This window comes from Protopterus annectens, chromosome 12.part0 (assembly GCF_019279795.1).
Source record: "Protopterus annectens isolate FY-2018-M chromosome 12.part0, PAN1.0, whole genome shotgun sequence".
In the NCBI taxonomy this organism is placed as follows: Eukaryota; Metazoa; Chordata; order Ceratodontiformes; family Protopteridae; genus Protopterus; species Protopterus annectens.
The window spans coordinates 614,107,514-614,115,013 of NC_056746.1; positions in this window are offsets into that span (position 1 = coordinate 614,107,514).

Genomic DNA, 7,500 nt, shown 5'->3' on the forward strand with positions numbered 1-7,500 from the left:
TTAAAAATAATGGCTATGATACTGGCATATGTAAAAGGCGTAGTACATTTATCCCCAGCTACCCACCAGTCTTAATAGCATTTAATAATTTATGTGAAGCAGATATAAGAAGAATATATGATTGTGAGAAAGTCAGTATAACTTTTAATACTACCCAATTAGAACACAAGGCAATGTATGATTTGAAAAATAATCCGAACATCATTATTAAGAAGGCAGACAAGGGAGGTGCCATAGTAATTATGGATAAACATATATATATATACAGTCTGTTATGCTATTGCTTAGAGATGAAATAGCATTTAAAGAAGTGTCTTTATTAGAAGTTAAGAAATGTATCAGCTATGTTAATATGTGCATTTATGATCTCCAACTTACAAATGATATAACATTAGAACTGTTTCATTTTTTCACTGTTCCATGTCCGATCATACCTCAATTATATGGAATCCCTAAAGTGCATAAATCCAGGGATGCCCCTCCAATGAGACCAATCGTCTCTGGAAAGGGCTGGATAACTGAACCAATTTCTTTTTATTTGCAAAAACAGTTGCAACCTTTATTATCTAAGTGCAACACAGTGCTTAAAGACACTTCTGAATTTTTATGTAAACTGAAACAATGTTATCTGAAGCTAAAGGAACTAAGGGTAAATATTGACAGTATATACATGGTAGTAATGGATATTAATTCATTATTTACAGTTATTCCTAACGACTATGGTGTAGACTCCATCAGAAGTTTCTTAATACACCATTCAAGCTTCACAGTAAGGCATACTGAGATTATCTGCCTATTGCTAGATTTAGTATTAAAAAATAATATTTTTCTTTTTGATAATAATTATTATTTGCAGTGTACAGGGGTAGCAATGGGAACACCTGTTGCGAATACGTATGCGAACATTGTACTCAATCAATGGGAGAGAATTTATGTGAATGATGGTGAAAAGTACTTAAATGACAACCTCATTTTTTACCAGAGGTTTGTAGATGACTGTTTTCTCCTTTGGAAGGGATCTATGCCTGACCTTATGGAATATATATCATTCTTGAATAGTACTACTGATTTTTTACGATTTAAGGTTGAAGTTTCGAGTGAGTCTGTAAACTTTTTGGATGTTACAGTTAAAAAATATAATAATGACATAGAAACAATGGTTTTTAAGAAAGAGGTAGCATCTAATAGATATTTACATGGAACCAGTATGCATGCTCCTCATGTGTTCAAAGGAATAGTCAAAGCTCAAATGGCCAGAGTTAGTAGGTTGAATACTAATGATGAGATATTTCTAAAACAGATTGATGAGATCTGTGAGGACTTTATAAAAAGTGGTTATTCTAGAAATTTACTTATGAGTGTTAAACAATATGTTATATCGCATAGGGACACACTTTTTAAACCTACTTTCCATACAACCCCCAATGAGGGAGATGTAGCCATGGTACCCTTAAATACTGATTCCACTGTAAGATTTACGATGTCATTTAATCCAATGACATATGCTATTAGAGACATAATAACTAAATATTGGAAAGTTTTATTAGCGCAAGAGGAAATTAAGCTAATAATAGGAGACAGACCCCGATTTGGTTATCGTAATATGAGAACATTAAAATATATACTGGGATATAAAGATTTTAATGACGTAAAGATCACAGGGGGTACAATAATGACACCTGGAACCTATGCTTGTCATAACTGTAGCTGCTGTGGGGATATATTTAAACATATAAGTGACAAATCTGTTGAAAACTTTACACATCCTGTATCGAAGAGAACTTTTAAATTCCATGCCCACGGTACTTGTATTAGTAATAATGTGGTATATTTAGCAACCTGTGAGATGTGCCCATCATTTTATGTGGGCAAAACCACTAGGAAGCTCAAAGAGAGAATTATAGAGCACAAATCAAATATTAGATTATGTAATGAAAATAATGCTCTATATAAACATATCAAGATCCACGGAACTAATCATAAATTTAAATTTAGAATTATTGAACAACTAGTGGCAACAAATAGGGGTGGTGATCTGTCTAATACTCTAGATTTAAAAGAGTACGAATGGATAGTGAGACTAGCGGCTGATGTGGATCCAGGGTTAAATGCTAGTGTTTCTATAAAACCTATTTTAACTAAGATACAATATACTAGGTTAAAATAAGAATAAAATAAATAAAATAAAAAATTGTAGTTAGAAATATAGCATGTATTTATTTTTAGATGTTTATTTTTAGATGCATATTTTTAGATATATATTTTTAGATAATTTCAGATGTATGGTTTTATTATGTATAAGGTAAATGGTTTAACTATCATGTGATTATGGCTGTAGGTCATATGATAGCTAGTTTGTATAAATAGGCGTGTCTTAATATACCTGATGTTATGCATTGAAAAAGGGTTGTTAAACCTGAAAGCTTTGTTGGTGTCTTATAAAGGTCTTTTTACTCAACTACTGTGTCTTTGGACTGTGCAGTACATCACATCTGTCCATGTAGTATACATATCACAGGTAACATATAAAATAGCCACATGCACTCTAAGTCTACAAATATTTGTAGCATCAGAAGGTTTAATCATGAAAAGTGAACATCTCACATCAAGTTCATGCAGAAACAAAGCACAGCAGTATGACAGCTGTTTGACTTCTGATATGTATGTTCAGTATTACAAAAGTAATTGAGAATTACTAAGTTAGACCCTACAGTATTTAACCATGCTCTCTATGCTGGTTGTAAATTGTGGCAGGAGCAGAGGTACTGGTAACTGCATATGTTACTAAGGCACAAAACAAAGTACGGAGTTTGCAAATTCAAGATCTTAGTCTTAGCCTAACAGTGAAGAATTAAGTAGTAAGTCTGGGTAAAATTACATGTAAATGAGATGGAGTGTTGTTTTTATCTAGTGGAATAAGAGATATAAGAAATGCTAGTTTTGTAAGTGATAGTTTGGTGACATGGTATTGTTTTACTGAAGACCTCATATCTACACACACACACACACACACACACACACACACACACACACACACACACACACACACACACACACACACACACACACACACACACACACACTCACACACACATGGGTTCACTATAGAATCTCAAAATACTGAAATATCGAATTTTAGTATCTCGAGACCAAAGTGTCAAATCTACAGTTGCGCGAATCTTCAGAAAGTCGAATACGGAAATGTCAAACTTGCAGTGGTGATGACGCGTTTGGTAAGTGTAAAGTTTTTAAGGGTATTTGGGAGGGTTTGTCTGTGTGTGAGTTCATTGGGGAGTTTTAGGTGTGGGTTAGGGTAGGTAGGTAAGCGTGTGAGTGTGTAAGTGTTGAAAGTGGTTGTGTTTGTATGTATGGGATGTGAGTTTGTGTAAGGGGGGGGTTTAGAATATGTGGTAGTGGGTTTGCTGTCTTCCGGTTTTCAGTGGGACCTCTGAGTTAGTATATATAGGTAGGGGTGTGTGGGGGGGGCGCAGCCTCCCACATGGGGGGGTGCAGGGGGGATTGCCCCCCTGCTTATAGCAAGGATGTGTGTGTGTGTGTGTGTGTGTGTGTGTGTGTGTGTGTGTTAGTTTTGTTGTTTTTGTGTGTGTTGGTTTGGTTTGTTGTAGTGTTGGTGTGTTTGTGTTTGTTTTTGTGATGTATTGTGTTTGTGACGTTCATAGTTTTAAATTTTGTGGTTTTGTGGTTTCGGCTTTGTGAGTTATAGTCTCGAGATACTGAAATTTGATATTTCAGTATTTTGGGATAATAAAGTGAATCCACACACACACACACACACACACACACACACACACACACACACACACACACACACACAGATATATGTATATATATATATATATATATATATATATATATATATATATATATGATTCTAAAATGTTTTGTAGAAGGTATATTTGACTAGATTACACATGGTCAAAAAAATGATTGAAAAAAGCACATTTGACTAAAAAGTAATTTTGTTTATAACATTCTAAACAAAATATATACCACAAAACAGCTTTTTTTGCAGTTGGAAACCCTCCTTCACCCTCTATGTGGGGGGTTTTCCCCCACACCCCTTAATTATATATATTCTGACTCCAAGGTTGCACATCTGTGGAATAAAAGAAAAAAATACCAAATACAGTGAATCAGTGCTGGTGTACAAATACCAAACATCTACAGACCCAGTCTACAACCTAACATGGACATTACTAACTCGCACACAATCTTCTCAATGACTACCTTAACTTCCATCCTCAGAAGCAACACCATAAATAACACATCTTGACTTCCATAGTTTTCAGTGAGATGGCTTTTCAATCAAATATACTTTCAGTCATTTTTTAATTGTTAGAAAAATGTGTATTTGAATACATGAGAAATGCTAGTTTAAAAGCAAAGTAGTATATAATGCATTTTATTTTATTAATCATATAGTAGTAAAATTAATTTATGTCTAAATGTGAAGTAGTTTTGAAACTGCAGTGTGGCTTGAAGCAAGGCTGATCTCTGACCCTGGCAGAATGCTAGCTTAGCAAGTTTTAATGTTTATGCTTTTCACAAGTGATTATCTGCTGGGTCAGGAAAGTAAATGTGTGAAATAATGAAATCTTCTGCTCTTTCCTGTTGGAATGATCTGGCCTTGTATATGTGTTATTTAGCACGCAGCTGTGTGAGGAAGTGTAACAGAGAACAAAGACATGCATTAAAAGACTGAAGCTGCTATTGTAATCGAACTGATATGAAACCTTGAACAAGTAACTTTACAGAAAGACATTATGACTGACCAGCTGGATAGCAAGGCCGTATTGTATTTAGAGGAAAAGTTTTTTAAAATATACAGCATCAGCAAGACCTAATGAATAAAGAATTATAAGCTAAAGTGATGTAGATGCCCTGTGACATATCACGTCAGTAAGGTGGGCATAGCTTAAATGTTAAACCTATGTAAAATTGTGTGCTTCCTGTTTCAAGTCAGACAAAATTTTGTACTTGTACGTTTTTTGCCTCCTGGTGTACACTAGTAAACTTTTAAATCTGAACCTCCTGTGTATTGAATTCTTAATTTTATTTAACATTAACCATATGTGATTCATTCAAATCCATCTTTGAGGAAACAATACAACCTTGTATATCTATATCTATACATCCATATGCCTCTGTCTCATATATATATATATATATATATATATATATATGTATATATATATATATATATATATATATATATACATATACACACACACACACACACACACACACACACATATATTTCTGTGTGTGTATATGTATGCATATCATGCATACCACACACACACACACACACACACACACACACACACACACACACACACACACACACATATATATATATATATATATATATATATATATATATATATATGGATCTAGGACTATTAAAAGAAAGTTCAATAGTCCAAACCCACATTCATCGAAAACTTTAGTGAAAGTGCTTTTCACCGAAAAAGCACTTTCGCTAAAGTCTGTTAAAAAAAAAATACAAAACTAAAGTTTATGCAGGGGCAAGCCCGTGCACCCCTACTTTAATATTCTCACTCCAAGATCGCACTACAGTGGGGAAAAGGGAATATTCCTTTATCCACACCGTACTACGATCTCCGCAGCAGTCATTCCTCACGACTCCCCTGTAGCTCTCAGCATACTTCCGCGAAAGTGCTTTTTTGGTGAAAATCACTTTCACAGAAGTATGCCAGGCCATTTCAGGTTTGGTTAAACGGTCATTCAAACAACAGTCCGGAACCCATATAGATATATATATATATATATATATATATATATATATATATATATATATATATATAGATATATATATATATATATATATATATGTACACTTGCATACGTAATTGTATTTGCATACACACACACACGTGTGTGTGTCTGTGTGTGTGTGCGCGCGTGTGTGATTATGTGTGTGTTAATAAACATACATACTCACATATCTATGTATGCTTTATTCTTTCAACATATTCTGCATTGAATTAAAGACAACATATGAAACGCAGCATACCTTCATTTGTAGTATCATCCTGTGCCTTTATCAAGAGTGAATCCTTCTGTAGATCATGATGTGTAAGTGGAGCAATTATTGCCCATTTGGGATTTTCTTCAACCACTGGTAGTGGGGATGGGATATTGGTGCCATCTTTTTCTTCTGTGCTTATGTTATTAGTATCACCTTCTTTCATGTTGGTCACATCTGTGAATATAATAAGACATAATGCTCATTGGTTAGCCAGCTGCAAGCCAATATGTAAAATATTTGTATTGTTTCTGCAATTCAACACTTAAAAGCCTGGCCATTATATAACTTCTGTGATTCTTATGTGTCATGTTCTAGTCACAAAGCTTATGTCTATGCAGTATGGCAGTACACCCTTTGTGTAGCAACAATAAATAGTAAACAGATAAGACAATCATATTATGGTAAGTTTACATGTTAAACCTTTGTATTATCAGAAGCTTTGCTCTGTTAAGGTCAATAACTCATAGCAGATTCATGAAACAAAACATAGTATTGTGGTAGCTTTTTGTCCTTGTTCAGAAATGTCTATAATTACCACAGTAACAACTGAGCCATGCTGGTTTAGACCCTAAAGTATTCAACTACTCACTGCATTCTGAGTTCCTCTTGTGATAAAAGACAAGTACTCTTTAGCATGTGTGTTTCTAAATCAAAAATGATGGACAGGCTAATAGAGTTTTAATGTGTCTCAGCGTAACAGTAAAAAATTAGGAAAGGTAGCCAATAGAATTACATGCAAATGATAAACAGTTCAGCTTTCAGGATTCATCTTTAGTAAAAAAGAACTGTGATATGTGTATCTTGGCGCACCCATATTCATGTATTGAAATGCCCTTTTTCAATATAATTTAGTATTAGTAGCAATCAAGTAAACAGTAAATTTTTACAGCATTATACTCTATAATAGGTTATACAAAAGTAATATGATAGCTTTTTGGAAGCTTGCTATTTGCACTCTGTTTCATACATATTTAATCATAATTCAGTTAACCAACAGAAATTAGGAAATAATAAATAATATAAAGGCCTGTGAAATTTAGTTAGACAGGAGTGTACATTTTACATCACATTATTTTGGAAGTATTACATCAGAAAGCATACAAGACTCGATGTGAGCATTTAAGACATCACCTGGGGACACCTTCCACATGGTATATGGACTTAGTGCAATTATACTAACTGGTATGCCTTATTAAGAAGCAATGTGGCCTGTGAGAGAACAGTATTGGGAAACAGAATACTTGGATAACTCATAGTTCAGACAGATGTAATTGTGTTTTTGAGAATCGGTACAAAGTCGTTGTCTAAAATTAACTTTTCCAAAATGACATCAACAGCAGAGTAGTGACAGTGTTGCTATAAACTGCCTGCATTTGAGCTGGTTAGTGACCATTTCCTACAAGCTGAAACATGTCGAGTTATACACT